The sequence below is a fragment of the Notamacropus eugenii genome, chromosome 1 (assembly GCF_028372415.1).
Source record: "Notamacropus eugenii isolate mMacEug1 chromosome 1, mMacEug1.pri_v2, whole genome shotgun sequence".
Taxonomy (NCBI): domain Eukaryota; kingdom Metazoa; phylum Chordata; class Mammalia; order Diprotodontia; family Macropodidae; genus Notamacropus; species Notamacropus eugenii.
The window spans coordinates 756,713,328-756,731,370 of record NC_092872.1 but is presented as its reverse complement, the minus strand read 5'-3'; the positions used below and the strand labels follow the sequence as shown (position 1 = coordinate 756,731,370).

Sequence of the window (18,043 nt, the reverse complement as noted above, 5' to 3'; positions counted from 1 at the left end):
GAGCATAGATGTGGTGTCAGGGGGAAGAATATTGGAAGCCATAAAGTCCAGCTCCCCTCCAACACACACATACAGACACACACACACGTGCACACACAGAGACACACACGCACGCACACATACAGACACACATGTGCACACACATACAGACACAAACACATGCGCGCACATGCATACAGACACAAACACATGCGCGCACATGCATACAGACACAAACACACACACATACACGCATGCACACACACACAAACACACTCACACAGGCACACGCACGCACGCATGCACACACAAACACACTCACGCAGGCACACACACACATACAGACACAAACACACACGCACACACACACATACAGACACAGCCACATACACACACACATACATGCATGCACACACACACAAACACACTCACGCAGGCACACGCACACACACACAGACACAAACACACACACACAGACACACACACACACACACACACACACACACACACACACACACACACACACACACACACACACACTGAGAAACTTAAGGCAGAATGATGTTAAACAAGTTGTCCAGGGTCACGTAGCTAGCAGGTGCCTGAGGAGAGATCTGAAGCCATGTCTTTCTGATTCCAGCACCATTACATACAAAACTGCTCTGTCTCCCTACATGTCCTTGAAGACCTTAACACTTTGCTGTCTGCTCTCTGCCTCGTATATTTACTTAAATGGTCTGGACTAAACTCAGCGGTCCATGGTGCCCTGATCAACTGTGCCAGGGGAGACACGATGCTGAGCTTCCATCCCGGTGGAGTTGACAGTCTGAGAGAGAGAACATCAGCAGCAATGGTGACAAGATTAATCACAACAGACAATTCTATAGCTCTGGGAGGTTTGCAAAGCCCTTGGGGGCCATTATCTCAGGGGACACTCAGGGCAGTGTTGTGGGGTCATGAGACCAAATGCATCTTAAAGCTGAGGAGACTAAGGAGACAAGACACCTTATAACAAGAGTTATAAGCCGCAAGAAAACATTAAAGTAGTCCCACTTCAACAAGGACAGGCCATGCCACACTAATCCCTCTGTCTCTGTCTCTGTCTCTGTTTTTCTCTGTTTCTCTGTCTCTGTCTCTCCTCTCTCCAATTCTCTCTCCATTACTAAATTGATAGTTTAGTGAATAACAGTAAAGTTTACCTAGTTTTTTAATAAAGCTTTCAAGAGCCCCTTGTGCTATTCTGGTGGGCATGGTAGAGAAAGATGAGCTCAATGACAGTACAATTAGATGACCTTAGAACCGGCTGGAGTTGCTTGACCAGCCTGCCTGAAGTGTGGCCATTAATGGCTTCATGTCAAGCTTCAATGAATGTCTCTGGCCAGATGTCCCTGAGATCCATCCTTCCTTTCTTGTCTGATACTTTTTATGAGTGACTTAGATGAAAGTACTAATAATTATCATCAATAAGCATGTATTAAGCACCTATTGTGTACCAGGCACTGTTCTAGGTCCTGGGGACATAAAGTAAGGTTAAAAAAAACACCTGTCCCTGCCCTAGAGGGACTCACAGTCAAATGAGGACGATACAATGCAACAGCTTTGCACACACAAAATATCTCTAGAATAGACAGAAGATAATCTCAAAGGGAAGGTACCTTACAGTATCATTATCATCATCGTCCTTGTCTTTGTTGGAATAGGAACTGGAGACTGGATTTAAAAGGAGAAACAAGGGGAGAGCAGGCCAGGCTTCCTGCAGAAAGTGGGAGCTGGCCGGAGTCCTGAAGGTCGCTAGGGAAGCCAGGATGTGGAGGTGAGGAGAGAGAAGCCTGCAGGTATGGCAGAGAGACCACACATGGGGTGGAGTCATGTATGAGGAAGAGCAAGGCTGGGACAAATGACTCCTGCACTGACAGGCTGAATTCATAGGCTAATGCTAAATAAGATGAGATGTCCTAGGGATAAATGGAAAGTCTGTAATTGGGAGCAAAAAATCAACTGTCCCAGTACAAGAAGGGGAAGATGAGGTCAGATATCAGGTTTTCTAGGCTGGGGTGGGGGGTGGGATGGGAAGCTTGGTGCTTGAGTGGACAGAGAGCTCAGTGACAGTCAACACTCACAGGGGAAAAGGGGGTTATTTGGGCTCCATGAATAGAAGCAGGTCACTGTCTTGGTGCTGTCTTGCATCATGCTGCTCAGAGCACATCCAGAGAGCCCCACTCAGTTCTGGCAACCACACGTGGAGAAGGACGTTGATGAAGCAGAGGGTCCAAGTTCTGGTCTGTCTATCACCAGGACTAGCACAGTGGCAGGTACATAGTAGCACTTAATAAATGCATGAGGAAGGAAGGAAGGAAGGAAGGAAGGAAGGAAGGAAGGAAGGAAGGAAGGAACCAGGGTGATGAAGAACCTGTAGATCATTCCATATGAGGGCTGGTGGAAGAAAATAGAGGAAAGAAGACTCCCCAGGACCTCCCACTGCACAGGTGGAGGACGATCAGTGGGGTCACTGTGCACAGACAGTCAGACCAGGTGATGTGTTGGCCAGTTTTGCTGAACTGCTTTGGCCCTCTTTTTTATCCTTGGTTTCAAAGGACAGTTTCCCGAAGAAGGCAGGGGGGAAGGATTTATTTGGCAATGAAAGTGCTCTAAAGAGAAAAAAATATCAATACTTTTTAAGCAAAATTTGACATGAGCTATGAAGACCATCCTCAATCATCCGTGATTTTTCATGGGGAAGAGGTTTTAGACCTTTGCATGTTTGCTTTTTCCCTCAAAAAGGCAGCACTGGGACCAATAAGCTGGAGTTACAGAGAGAGAGATTTGGGGTAAACAGCAATGGAATTTGGGATTTTATTAAGGAACTCCCAGGTGAGGATACACCACCACCCCTAGCACAAGTCGGCACACTGTAATTTCTAGTCCTAGAGGGTTGCCTTAAGCACTTAGAGGTTAAGTGACTCAGTCAGGGTCACACAGTCAGTATATACCAGAAGAAACACTTAAACTCAGGTCTAAATTCAGCCTCAGTTTAACCAAGCAAATAATCTGGATGATTGTGAACAGTTTCTACACGCTACTCTTCTAACAATGATGATGAAGGTGACGATGAAGATGATGATCATGGTGGTGATAATGAAGAAAACGGTGATGGTGGTGATGAAGAGGATGATGATGAAGATGGTAATGGTAGTGAGGTTGAGAAAGCACTTTACACATCATCTCATTTGAGCGCAACAAATACCCCAGGAAGTATATGCTATTATTATCCCCATTTGACAGTTGAGGAACCTGAGGCAGACAGAGATGAAGCAACTTGCACAAGGTTACCCAGCTAAGTAAGTATTTCATGTGGGATTTGAACTCACATCCCCCTAACTCCAGGTCCAGCACTATATTCACTATTCCATTTAGCTAAATCTACGTCTAAGCTTAATTCTCTCCCTATGGACCCCAACCATCATTATCCTCACTGGCTGAAAAGTCCCTCTCATCCTAAAACTCTGCTCTGCCTGCACATTTCCCTGGCTCCCTTCAAGTCATGGCTAATGTCCCAACTTCTGTATGAGCCTTGTCCAATCCTCTTTGAACGCTGTGCCTTTCCTCTGTTGATTATTTCCCATTTCTTTTGTCTCTATCTTATTTGCATATTATCTCCCCTATTATACATCAAGCTCCCAGGGGCTGTTTTTGCCTTTCTTTATATCCTTAGCACAGTGCCTGGCACACAGTAGGTGCCTACTAAATATCTGCTAACTGATTGCCTATTTATTACTCAACTATGACAAAATTTTGAGCTGGGAGATGTGTCAGTGATCCAGTCCAACCTCCTTATTTTGTAGAGAAGGAAAGGGAGACCCAGGGAGGGGAAGAGATTTGTCCAAGGATCCACAGCTAGTAAGTAGTAGATCCTCAATTCAATTGGGAAATTTGGGTTTAGTTCTGGACATGACCCCAGGCTATTTCTTAGTGAGCTGGGATAGCATAGAAGGGGACTGTAGGGGAAAGTCTAGCAGGGAAAGCAGACTAGCAGGGAAGGGTAGAAATGAGAAGATGGAAGGAGGAGGTCTCCACAGCCTCTACACAAACTTGCTGCTTAAAAACAATGCAAACATGACAGAATCAGCTCAAAGAAGATCATGCATGGATGTGGCTCTATACAGCCTTGGAGTAATGGGGATTAATTTGGAGCAATTGACTTACTTGGTAAATGTCAACACCTTGCTAATCGTATCTGATCTCAATCTGATTGGTTTCTTCAATCATCCATCCATCCAACCATTGATTCACATACCTGAGTATCCACTATGGGAAGGGCCTTATGAAGGAGACAAAGTAAAGACCCCATCCCTGCCCTCAGGGAGCTTCCCTGCCACAAATAACTACAATGTTGAATGAGCTACCTAATGTGAGCAGAGGACAAAGGGGGTTCAGGAGAGGCATCATAATGAGAATGAAAGGGGGAAGTGGGTTACAAGAGCCCGGCTTGGGGACGAAGAGGACCCGGCTTCAAATCATGACTCTTACACTAGCAGTCTGACCATGGCTAAGCCCCTTCCTCCCACCCCGCCTTGAGACTCAGTTTTCTCCTCTGTAAAATGAGGAGGGTGGACGGGGAGGTGTCTAAGATCCCTGATGGCTTGGAAACTCCCTGCCTCTGTTTGTTGAATTCTCTCCACTCCCAGCCCTTGCTTGTGTCTTTGCTCTTATCAGCTCTGCCCAAGATCCTTAAAATAAACCTTCCTCTCCTCTTATCGCTCTCCAAGAGAATGGAGCATTGCAAGATTTTTAATGTCTCCAGGCCCTTAGAAAACGAGCTATAAAATTTCCACCAAGGACACAAAAGACACTCTGAATGTTCGGGAAAATAGCCACATACTTTCTGGTTTCTCGGAATGAATTAGGACTAAAAGTATAAAAGGGAAGATGGAGCTGCTCTGCATGGATGTTTATTCAGGCTGGTGTGGGAGAAAGGCGCCCTGCTGTTCTACTCAGGGTCAGAACGGGTAGGATCAGCCCCAGCTCTGACCCGGTGCAAGCTGCTGCTCATTCCTTCTCTGAGACTCCTAAAAGCCCCAGAATCTGAGGGCAGAGAGAGGCCCCTGAGGCATCTGGTCCAACCCAAACCAGCAGGGCTGAGGGACCGAGGATCCCCTTCACTGCGACATTCAGTTGGCGCCCTGCTTACTTCAGCTGATGAGCTTTTTTTCCTTTTTCTTTCTTATTTCTTTGTTATAAAGGCTGGTTCTGGGGTGGGGTGGGGAGATAGAGTTGGAAATAAAGGTAATAAAAAAAAAAAGATACCAATAATTTGTAAACGCATTCTTTCTTCACAATCACCTGATGAGACAGGTAACACAAGAAGGATTCCCATTTTACTGATGAGGAAACTGAGGTCCAAGGAGATGACTTATGTATCCAAGGTCTCCCAGCTCCAGACATCATTCTCTTCCCCAGACAGACTGCTTTCGAAGGAAAAGATGAGCAACAGCTCCCAAAGCATCTTGGGTCCTATGGACATAGCCTAGGATGAGGGGCAGAGATGCTGGGGGTCTTGGGTTAGAATCCCAGAGCTAGCCTTTGCTAGATTGGTGGTCCCAGGGAAGTCACTTTTCTCTGCCCTACAAGAGATAATAGTCCGGGCCCACTCCTCAACAGGGCTGGAGAAATGAAAGGTTGTGAACCCCCCTCATCAGCCTCCCTGAGATGGGCCTGGATGAAGGTTAGAAGTGCTACAGCAGGAGAGGAAAGGCAAAGTCCAGGGGCTGAGGATGCTGCATACTCACTCAGGACAGAGGGATGAGCCAAACACTGGACCCAGGCTCTTTTCTGCTCAAAGTCATGATAACCACAGCTCACGTTTCTATAAGTGTCCGAAGGTCTGCAAAGTGCAAGAGCTCACCACAGCCCTGGGAGGGAGTTGTGATTACTGTGCCCATTTTACAGATGAGAAAATGGAAGCAGAGAGTAGTTAAGGGAAATGCTCAGGGTCACAAAGCTGGGAAGTGACAGAACTAAAGTCAGAACTGAGGCTGCTTCTTTCTCCAAGTCCAGTCTACTCACTGCTCCACACAGTGTCCTCACTCACAGACCTTCCAGAGCTCCCAAGGAAGGTGGGGTCCTTGTCGTCATACCCTGGCCAAAAGAAAAAAAAGTATTCTGCTCACCTCTAAGACAAGCACTGCTGATATGAGAGGGAAGATGGGACAATCTGGAGTCAAGAGGTCCCAGGTTCAAATCCTTTCAACTTAGTGCCCATGTGACTTTGGTGAAAACCCAAACCTGTCTGGGCCTCATTTTCCTCATCTTTAAAATGAGGAGGATGGACCAGGTGACTTGTGAGATGCTTCCAGCTCTAGAGCTGACCCTTTGGAATCAGACTTTCCAAACCATTCTGTAATTTCTAACTCTTGCTGCATTCTCAGCCTGAGCTCACCCTGGGAAAGAAGGAAGAAAGGAAGGAAGGAAAGAAGGGAGGAAGAGATGGAGGGACAGGGGAGAGAAGGAGAGTGAGAGAAATGAAGGAAAGAAGGAAGAAGGGAGGGAGGGAAGTAAAGAAGGAAGGAAGGAAGGAAGGAAGGAAGGAAGGAAGGAAGGAAGGAAGGAAGGAAGGAAGGAAGGGAGGGAGGGAGGGAGGAAGGAAGGAAGGCTCTACCCTCTTCCAGGGGGACTTTGGGATTTGTCCTGCAGGGGAGAGGGAAATCAGATGACCAAGCATGAGCCCATCCCTGCTTATATCTGCACGCCAGGCCACTGGAGAGGGGCACAGCTGGGCAGTCAGTCCTGCTGGGATTCCAGGGCTCAGGGGATATAAGACTGGGGGTTTCCTCTTCCTACTTAATAATCCCTTCCCTCAACAGCCTCCAGAGCCCCAGAATCTGCTGACATTTTTCCAAAGCAGGATCCTCCAATAAGCTGTTTCTCTCTGCTTCCCCTCTGCTGTAAATAGCGGCCAGATTTATGGTCGGGCTCTTGGAAAGCAAACCAAGGCCTTGGTCTGACAGGATCCTGCAGTCCAGAGAAAGTTTCCTTGGCATTTCTTAATGTGACCACAAGAGACATTGACAGAAAGTTCAGAGTATGGGAAGGGAAAGGAGAGAAGAGGAGGGGTCAGGGAGTACCCTCGCTCCCATTCCTCCTCCCCTCCTTCCTGTGAGAACCCAGAGACATTGAAGGAGGATCAAATAAAGAGGATGCTTCAGTCTGCAAAGGACGTTTGAGATCAAATATAATATGATATGATATGATATGATATGATATGATATAATATAATATAATATATATTACATTATATAATAATATATAATATATATAATATAATCCCCTAATTTTATCAGTCAGAGATGAGAGGGAGCTAAGTGGTCACCCTAGTTCTACCCATTCTATTGCAGTTGAGGAAACTGAGGTCCAGAAAGAGAAAGTGATTGGGAGTTCCTCCAGGGCAGTGACTGGCACACAGTAGGTACCTAATGAATGCTTACTGCTACTGAGCCCCTGCTATGTGGCAACCACTGTCCTAGGTGCTGGAGATGCAGCAGGGATAGCCGTGCCTGCCTGTCCCACTCATGGAAGCAATATGTGCCCATAAAAGTATCTATAAAACAGAATCATTGGGAGGGGGAGGGAGAGGAAAGGGAAGGAGCCTCTAGCAGGGATCCAAAAAGACCTCCCCTCCCCCTGCCCCAGAGGGCCTCCCACTCGCCTGTTGGCATGTGATCTCCCCCATTAGAACATGAGCCCCTTAAGACATAGGACACATATTTTTCCTTTCTTTGTTTCCCTAGCTCCTGGCATAGTATGAGCACCCAGTAAGACCTTAATACAGGTTTGTTGAATGACTAAGATGCAGAACCAGAAATACCACCAAATGACCTCTCACAAAAGTGACCACACTCAAATGGTCTAAAAGAAGGCCCAAAGAAAGAAGGAAAAGGACTAGGAGGGAATGAGGGGGATCCTCGAATTGACCCTCCTCTGTCAGTGAGGGGATATGATACAAGGACTCTGAGGCATAGATCATCTCTGGACAAAAAGCCTTCTTCATTTCTAAGACGAGGGATGGCAAAGTGGAAAGAGGCAGACACCAGCCCTTCTGGCATGGACTCACTGATGAGTGACCTCAGAGGAGCCCTTCCCCTCCTCTGAGCCTCAGTCTCCTCATCTGTAAAATGAAAGTGTTGAACCAGATGATCCTATTCTAAGTCAGTCCTGTATCTTAGGTGGAAGAGAATGTCATGATGCCACAAACAAATTGAATACAACTGCACAGGCTTGTTTCTCTCATCTTTGCATGAGAACCTTGGACTCAGAGTTGGAAAGACCCTTCAAGGCACCATAATGAAAAGCACAGCAGCCTAGGGGGTTGGATAATCATGTCCACTTTCATGCTGAGGGCCTCAGTTTCCTCAACTGTAATAGAATGGGTAGGACTAGGGTGACCACTTACCTCCCTCTCATCTCTGACTCTGTATTCTATGTTCCAAGGATCCCAGACTTGGACATCATCTCATTCAGCCTCTGGCCAATAACCTTTCCCAGTATCCTCTGGAGTGGCCATCCATCCTCTGCATAAAAACCTCTGATTAAAGGGAAGCCACCATCTCAATAGAAGATCCAGAGAAAAGTTCACTAGATTTCAAGTCAAAGGCCCTAAGTATGAATCCTGCCAAGTTAGTCAGTCAGTCAACAAACATTTATTAAACACCTACTCTATGCCCATCTCTGTGTTAAGCACTGGAGATACAAAGAAAGGCAAAGGAAGGCATTCTCAGGCACACTCAGCTACTCTCTGGGCCAGAAAGTGCTTCATTCATGTTTAAAACTAGAGGAAACTTGCTACCAATTTGGGCCATCCCAAAGTAGGATAGATTGCCCAGGAGAGAGTGCAGGAGTTCTGAACCTGGTATTTGTGGGCTTGTTGTGGTTTGTCTGTTGGTGTGACTATGTCCATCCAGATGAGTTTACTTCAATATAATTGGCTTTCTTCAAACTCCTATGATTTTAGTTTGTGTATTTAGAAGCCTTCTTCTGAGAAAGTACCCTGGGCTCCACCAGCCTGCCAAAGGGGTCCATAATACAAACAAGGTGAAGAACTCCTGAAAAGGGGGCCTCCTCCTTCTTGGAAGCTCCAAGCCAAAACTAGAGGACTGTTTGTCAGGGAGATTGAAGAAGGCATTCCTGGTCAGGGATGGGCTCGTACCCAAGTCCACTGAAGTCAGCCCCCTCCAGCTAGAAGTTAATCACCAGTAGATGAACTTTCAAAGAGGGGAGGCCATTATAAAAACAGATCTTTAAAGCTAGGTTTAAATATGACGAATACAACCAGCGACAACCACCTTCCACCCTTCCCCCTACAAAGAAAACCAAACAAACATGAAAAACGCTGCCCTGAGGAGCCGCTGTTGTTATTGACCTCACAGGTAGAGAGTGGAGGCAACCTTGCCAGGATTTCAAACCACATTCCTCAAACACTGAGCTTTTCCCATCCCTCTGGTCAATCCTTTACCTCAAGCAACTCACAGGAGACACTTTGAGTCCCCATACTTAGGGCTAGGGTTTGGCAGTCCAACCCAGAGCAAAGCTCCCTGATGGCCAGACCCAAAAGACCAGCATGATTGCAGGTCCAGCCTTCAAGGACCTCTGATTTAATACCTCCCCAGCTGAGGACAGGGTCTCCCTAAGAGGCTGCGCTGAAGAAGCCACCTCCCTCTGGCTGAAAGGTTGACAAGCCTCTTCGCCAGGTCTCCTCCCTCAGCCACTCAAGCTTGGTGGGCTCTGCCAGGGCTTGTCCTCCCCTGGCCTAGGCTTGGGGAGCCTGGAGGCACGTCCATATCACCATGAGACAGGAGGACAAACACTAATGGCTATGGCTTAAGAAGACACTATCGAGTCTAAAAGCAGAGCAGTCCTCTCAGATGCTCAAATCTCCACCAGAGAATCCCTGTCCAGCACCTCAGGGTGGACTGCTCTATGAAGCATGGCTAGGACCGGTGCTCTCTGCCCTTGGAAGCTACAAGCTGGACTTCCCAGACACCACAGCTTGTCTTTCCTGTGACCAGTGGGGTCTGGGGACTTGGGATGGCTTTCTGGATTCTAGCTTGCAGAATCAGGATTTCAAGCACAAATGTAACTCAGAGATCACTCAGGCTAACTCCTCGAGGAGGCAGGGTGATACTGCAGAAGGGAATTAGGAATCCGAGGCCCTGGGTTCGAATCCTGGCCGGGTTCCCTGATGTTCCCTGAGCAGTCTGTTTCTTTAACTGTAAAAATGAGGAGGTTGGACTCAATCTCTAAGGTCCCATCAAGCTCTCCATCTAAAAAGTCATGAGCCTTTCACGTAGGGCAGGGAAGGGAATAAGTGTTAAGCACCTACTATGTGCTTAATAATACAATGTGCCAGGCCCTCTTGAGGGCAGGGCTGCCTTTTGGCTTATATCCCTAGCATTGAGCATAGGAAGAGCTAAAGAAATGTGTGCTGATTGACTAAGTGACAGGACATTATGGGACATTAGAACATTTTATGTGGTGCTTAATTCATAAGAAATGTCCATTACTTCTAGACCTAGCTCAAGCAGTTTGAGCTGTTGGACCAGCAGAGGGGCCACTTAACTTATCAGTCTGTAAATGGGACTAAATGACCTCACTGTGCAGAAAGCACTTTATCAGATGGAAAGAATGAATGAAAAGCATTTATTAAGTGCTTACTGTGTGCCAAGTATTGCGCTAGGTGCATCAAAGGGAGATAATGTACCTGAGGGATGGTAACCAGGGGAAGGGGCAGGGGTCCCAGAGCTATGTGAGTTTGGGCACCTCCCTGGGCTGCCTCAATTTCCCCCTGCACTGACCTGCAGGTAAACTCTCTCTAGAAAAGACTCCTCACTTTTCAAAGGTCACAGAACCCACTCCCACCCCAGGACAAAGGAGTTCTCTCCTCCCTACTCTGTTACAGCCCTGTGCTTGCACTCACAGGCCATCCTACCTTCTGTCGGTCATCACCTAACATGTATCAAGTGCCTACGAAGTGCTGTGCTGCTCAGCCCTGGAGCTGTCCAGCACTTCCTCTGGCTGCCTGTATCAGGTATGGGTGGGCTCTGAGCAGGGCCAGAGGAGGTCACTGACTGAGGACCAGGATCTCAGCAGGGCACAAAAACAGAGGAATCTATCCCCAACCACTGTTCCAGACTGATAGCATCCTACACAGGGGTCTCGCTGAGGAGCCCAAAGTTTCCTCCATCAAGTGCTCAGCTGAGGGTGGGAGCAGGGCTGGCTGGATAAAGGAAGAAACTTCTACCACCCAGGTAGCAAAGAATCACACTGAAAAGAATATTCTAATTGTTGTCCTTTGACAACAGGAAGGCTTGTGGGTATGCACGCACACGCACACACACACACACACACACACACACACACACACACACATACACACACACACACACCCCTTTACATCAACTTTCCAAAGACCATTAACCTATCCAATCTGCAAAGAAATGGCTGAGATTGTATTTTATAAAGGAATTCCAAGAGCTGGATGAGGCATCAGAGGTAATTGGGCCTAACCTCCTGGTTCTGTGATGAGGAAACAGGCCCACAGAGGTGAGGATGACTTGCCCAAAGTTCCACAAAGGGTCTGAGGCAGGATTAGAAGCAAGGGCTTGCTGACTCCAGGGCCAGGATTGTCCTTCCCAAAGAGCCTGGTTAATGACCAGAGCCCAGGACTCAGCATCAGGAAGACCTTGACTGCCCCACACTCACTAGCTGAGTGATCCTGTGAAAGACACAACCTCATTGAACATCAACATCCTCAACAGTAAAATAAGGGGAATATGCCCTATCACGCAGAGCTATTGTAAGGGTCCAACGAGATGACATGTACCTAGTACTTTGTGAGCCTAAAATCTCCAGAGGTCCATAACTCCTTTTTAAATGTGGGTGCATGGCACATTTTCTGGAGGGTTCCTCAGATTCTGTCCAGTCACGCTCACCTCTCCCACCTTGGATCTGAGCAGCCCTGAGTCAACGTGAACCTAACGCCTAGCCGGCTTCATTTCCAGGTCCCCAGCTAGGAGAAGACTGTGCTTTCCATCCCAGGCAGCCAGCTACCAGCAGCCCTGCCTCTCACCTGATTTCCACCTCTTTCCTTGGTCACAGGACCCCAATCAATAGCACTAGTGCTTTGGGAAAGGGCATACCAACTGCCTGGTCTGCAGATTCCCTGACCTTCCCTCTGCGTCTCCAGATTAAAGCTTCCCTGCATGAGCACCACCACCCTCTGACTGCCTCACCCATTAGAACTTCAGCTCTTGGAGGATCTGGGTGGTCTCATCTTTTGTATCAGCACCTAATACTGTGCAAGGCATACCTTTGTGGCTTAATAAATGCTTTCTCATTCATTTATTCCTCACCAAATTGGGTACAATTCCATTCTAAAAGAAATTATTCAAACATGGGAAGGGATCTGGTTTCCAGCCTAGCCAGACACCCCCGATTTAAGGCTAAAACATAGAACCCCAAAAAGAGAGCAGCTGGGGGAGGACAATGGAGATCGCACACAGACACACCCTTCTATCCCCTGTCATTCCTTCCTCCCCACTGACTGGAGTGGGAAAAAGGTGGTACCGAGAGATGAAAGTCTTGGGTTAAATTTTGATCCTGCTCCTATCCATGGGCAATGTCTTCTCCCACTTTGAGCCTCCGTTTCCTCTTCTGTAAAAAGAGAGGGTCATACTAGATGGTCTCCAAGGCTCCCAGGAAGTTCTAAAAGTTATATTAATAACCACCATCATGGCAACAATAATTGAGATAACTGGCATTTATATCCCAGTTCTCCCCTAAGGTCACACCGCGTTCTAAAGCACGAATCTTATTCAGCCTTCCCATGAGCCCACATGAGGCAGGTGCTGCAGGGACTTGACTCTCAGGGAGGGGAGGTCCCACACTTAGAGGCTCTGCCAATCCCAAGCTTAGCCGAGCTTTGTCACCTGCATCTCAGCTTTCCATCTCCTGGTGCTGCCCTTAGATCCTTGGCCAGTCACCAAGAAAATGAAGGGTCTCCTTGCTGAGCTGGAGGCAGCTCTCCCAATTCTGTCTGTGAATCACCACTCACAAGGCTGGAAAGAGCTGTCAGGGGTCCTGTCTGCTCCTCCCCTTATTTGACCGAGGAAGTATCCAAGGTCCATGCAGAAGGGCAGACTCCAGCTTGAATTGGAGATCAGGAGCCAAGCCGGGCCTAGAACCCACTAGCCTTACATGAATATCCTATGCACATACTTGCCTGCATGTCATCTCATCCATTAGACGGACTAGGAGCTCTCTCAGGGCAGGGACAGTCTTTTTGCTTTCTCTTTTATCCCCAGGGCTCAGTGCACTTACTTTTTCAAAATTTGTCAATGATGATAAGGTGGTGGCGTCGATGCTATCTTATCTAAACTAATTATACCCAAGTCTGCATTAAGACAACACACAAGCTAAGGTTGGATCAGCTCCTACTGGTCTCTAGACCACATTCCCTGTGTCTAGCAGGGGTCCTAATCCTCTTCCTCTTCTTGTTCCTCTTCTTCGAGCCCCTTCCTCCCATATCTCTGGGGCAGAGATGATCAGGCTGTTGGCAGAGGCCATACCCCCAACCCAATGTGTGACTGACCCTTGATCGGCTCCTGGCTCTCCCCGTGGTGCATCTGGCCTCATGAATTGAACTGTTCCCTTGCACCAGGGCAGAGGGAAGGTCTCAGAGCTAGGGATGGGGGGCCCAATCCCAGATCAGGCCAGTTCCCTCCTCCACCTCCCGGGCCTGTTTCCTCTTCTATTACATGAGCAGGTGACATTGGCCACCCCCAAGGTCCTTTCCAACACTAAATCTGCAAGCCTAGGGCCTGTACTCTTGTCACACCCCAGGTTAGGACCAGGAGGCCTCCCCTCAGACCTCCCCAAGGGCCTTTCCAATGCCCTCTGGCAGTGCCTGGACTTTTGTTTTCAGAATTGATGTCTTCTCTACCAAAGAGACTCTGTTTGGGGTTGGCTGGGGGGGAAGGGAGCCTTTTCTTTCACTGATATAGGGAACTCCCTGATGAGGGAACCAGGAGATGTTAATACACCTGATAGGTCCTGGGAGACAAAAGGGGAATGTGAAGAAGTGGGGTGGTAGTCAGAGGACTTGAGTTCAAATCCTGCCCCTTTGGTCACAGACTTGAGGATAGAATGGGTTTTAGAGATGGGCAATGTTAGGTGGTAGGGGAAGTCTGAGTTCCGGGTTAAATGGAATGGTTAGAAGCTTCAGTCCCTAGTGCCCTGCCTGGGGGGAGAAGCTGGGCCCCCAGGGAGCAAGCCAGAAGGAAAGGTGACCCTGATTCCTGGGTCTGAGGTGCCTAGGAGGAAGGATCCTCCTGTCTCGGGCACAGAGGGTCTAGGCAGAGGAACGACCTAGCAGGCAGCTGCTTCTTTCGGTTGGTCCAAGACCAGCTCACAGTCCCTATTTGCAAGGGGTAGAGAGAGGGAAGAGCAGGGGCCAAGTTACTGGGCTCCAGTTCAATTCACATGCAAATCATTTAGGCAAATGGTCCCAGACAGAGGGACAGGTCCATGGTTTCCCAAGGTGGGATCTGCCTCTGCCCAGGCCTTCAGGTCTCCAGAAAGGGGGACCAGAACAGGTCCTATCTACCCCGCTGGGCTCCTCCAAGGGCAGCAGGGAAAAGAGGCCCATCTCAGAGCCCTCCTCCTCTCTAAACTACTAAATTACCTTTCTCAGCAAATACAAGCCTCAGAAGTTGTTTTAAAAATCCCTCTAAGATGCGAAACTTTGACCTTGAGGAAGTAACGCCCCCCCCTTTTCTGGGTCCCTGTTTCCCCACTGTGAACAAACCTCTCTGCAAAGCTCCCTTCTAACTGCACATCCTTAGACAAAGCCTCCTTGGACCTCAGTTTCCCCATCTATGAAACAAAGCACTTGGTTTTTATGCTCTCCCATAGCCTGAGTTTGCCTTGTGGAAGGAAAGGGGGAAAAATTTCTCAACCACTGGCTTGGCTCCTGAGAACAGAGGTGTCTGCTCATGCCCAGTGGCACAGCACTGTCTCCCCCCAACCACTGACTCCTGGGGGGCGTTGACAGCTCCTGCACAGGAGGAAAGGGGATGGAGAAAGCCCTGCAATGCCACAAAAACCTCCCCATGCCACAGCCCGTGGCCCCTGCAGCAGAGATCTGCTAAACCCCAGCTGCCACTGACCAGACAGCCTGGAGCCTAGAGCCAGGGTTCTCCTGATTTGTCTGGCACTGTTGGCAAGGCAGTGAAGGACACCTGGCAGGGCCTGGGAAAGGGAACCAGACCCAGGCAGAGACCCAGCTTCCCCTAAGAGCAGCTACATCTGGGCAGCCTCCCCCTGCACACACACATGATCACACATATACGTGCACACACACATGCACGCATGCACACAGACAGACATATTGAACTCACAGACACACAGAACTTCTCTCTCTCTGTCTCTCTGTCACTCTCTCACACACACATACACACACACACACACACACACACACACACACACACACACACACAAACAACTCATTTCCTTCTACGGAAAATAGGGAAGGAGAGATAGTTGATCACCAAGAACCTTCCCAGCTTCCATCATTCTGGGACCCCATGATCTCTCCCAACTTTCAATCAGGACCCCCTAAAAAGCCCTTTTCCCTCTATCCCAGCAGAGGGATAAGCCCTCTACCAAAAAGGAGAATGAGAATTCAATGAACTTCCCCAAGACCTTCCAGCTCCACCACTGACCTAGCTGTGTGATCTTCAGCAAGTCACCTGCCTCCTCCTAGGCTCTGTTTCTTCACTTCTAAATTGAAGGGTTGGACTAAATGATCCCAAGCTCCCTTGCAGCTCGGCCCTTCTAAGAGCCTAAGATCTAGAGTTCCCCACCCCCGCCCCAACTACCTGTGGCCTTCCCTCTGACTTTGGAAGGCTCTGTGCCCCTGTCCTCCAGAGGGCTGGCATTGCAGCAGCTAAATCGAAGCCTGGGAATGTGAGGGAGGGAGAGCCAGACCCGAGACAACTCGGAACCCAGTCTCCTCCAGGAAGCCTTCCTGGCCTCCCCAAACCCAACAAGCATGCTGTCTGCGTTCTATTTTCCTACAGCACCTTCCTTCCCTGCTTTTCTCCTGACTCTTCATCATCCTCATCTTGGAATTCTCCCCATCTGCTTCTTTCCATCCCTGAGACCCCAGGATTTGGAGCTGGAAGGGATCTTGCAGCCACCTGGCCCCACTGCAGCCCAGGCTGGGATGCAGATTCATCCTAAGATCGCTGCTAGCAAGTGCAGGAACTGTCACTTGAAAAGTCTGACTTGCTTGTACTATGTACTAGGCCTGTGTTCTTCCCCTACACACACGCGCACACACACACACACACACACATACAGACACACACACACTCACACACACACACTCACACACACACACACTCACACACTCACATGTCTCTTTTTGATCAGGCTCCAGAGCTGCTGGAGGGCCTCAGGTTGAACTGGTGGGCACCTAGCAGGCATTTCAATACTTAGAGAATTCAGCAGAACTGGGCCAGGATGGGAGAAAAGCAAGAGTCCAGACTGAGCTTCAGAAGCTGCTGCTTCCTCTCACAACCTCTGTGACCTTGGGTAAATGACTTCCTCCATCTGGGCCTCAGTTTCCCTATTTGTCAACAGAGGGGAAGGGACCAAAGGAACCCTAATCTCCCTCTGCTGGGACATAGCAGAGACAATATGAATCATTCATTTCCTGCCGGCCTGCTGGGTGCTGTGGAGGGGAGGCCTGGAACAGCTGCCAATCTCTTGGCCACCAACCCTGGGGCTGGGTGGGCATCCCCTGGCCAGGCTGGGCATGCTCTGGGTTGCCCCCAGACAAGTGCTGCCTGGGCTTCTGGGCTAATTGATGGGAGCAGCAGCCCCGGGCTTCCAGGCACCGCTCCAGAACTGCCCCCTCAGTCCCTTACCCCAACAAGCAACAGGCACTCTGGGAAGGGGGCGCCCGGCCCTGGGGCCAGCCTGCTCCAGGAGTTGCAGGACTCCTCGCCAGGTGCCAGCACGGGAGGCAGGGCGGCGCAGTAGCCCGAATCCAGGCTTCTCTGCCCAGACAGGTGACCCGGGGGAAGTCGCTCCCGGCCCCAGGCTCAGTTTGCTCACCTGCCAAATGGGACTGCGCCCAGTCTGCCTGCCCGCCGGCCCACCTCCCGACTGGGGCGGGGGTCCCTCCTGAGACCTGGGATGGGAAGCTCTGGCTCCGAACTCAGCCACGGGAAAGGAGGGGAAAGTTGGAGGGTCGCGCAGAGGGGAGGGGGGGCGAAGGGAGTAGGGAAAGGGGAAGAGGAGGGTCTGGCGGCAGCAGGGACACATACCTGGAAGGAGGAGACACATACCTGGTGCAGAGAGAGGGTCCTCGCCCTACGTGTCCGGGCTAGGCTGGGGCTGCGGGAAGCCCGGCCCCTCCACCCGCCCCGCGGCAAGTTCCTCTCCCCTATGCGGCGGCGGCCGTGGCCGAGCCCAGCCCCGCGCAGCGCAGCCGGCCCGCCGCCAGTCCGTCAGTCTGCCCAGCAGCCTGTCCGTGCGCCCGTCTCGGGGGGCAGCACGGGGAGGGGGGGGGGGGGGGGCTGCGCAGGAGGAGGTGGGAGGGGCGGGGTCGGGCCCAGCCACCCTCCCATTGGCCCGGACGGCCGAGGTCCGCCCCGGCCCCGCCCTCTGGCCCCCGCAGTTCCAGCCCCTCCCCTCCCGGCTGGCCCGGGATCTCCCCCCCAGCCCCTCCCAGCCCCGCCCCGCCCCTCCGAATGGTCCCGGAATGGGGAAGTGGGGGGTGCAGAAGGGGAGCAGGGGGTGGCTCTGAACTCTGAGCCCCGCTACCGGGGATAAGGGGCCTGGAGCCAGTGTGTGGGGGGGTGGATGTGGATGTTGGATGGATAGGTTGATTTGGTATGGGGGGGTATGTAGTGGGCGTGGGCATGTGTATGTGTATCAGAGTATGTGTGTATGAAGGAGGGAGGGAGAGAGGGAGGGAGAGAGAGAGAGAGCATGTCTGGCTTGGGTG

General features: G+C 50.0%; 1 protein-coding gene across 1 annotated transcript in view; it reads right to left on the bottom strand.

The window, feature by feature from the left end:
• KCNS3 (potassium voltage-gated channel modifier subfamily S member 3) overlaps positions 1 to 17,595 on the bottom strand; it is a 47,671-nt gene extending 30,076 nt beyond the window's left edge. Inside the window, exon 1 of the mRNA XM_072644558.1 lies at positions 17,382 to 17,595. The gene's annotated coding sequence lies outside the window, so the exon portion shown is untranslated. The remainder of the gene's footprint in view (positions 1 to 17,381) is intronic.
• Between the last annotated feature and the right edge of the window lie 448 nt (positions 17,596 to 18,043).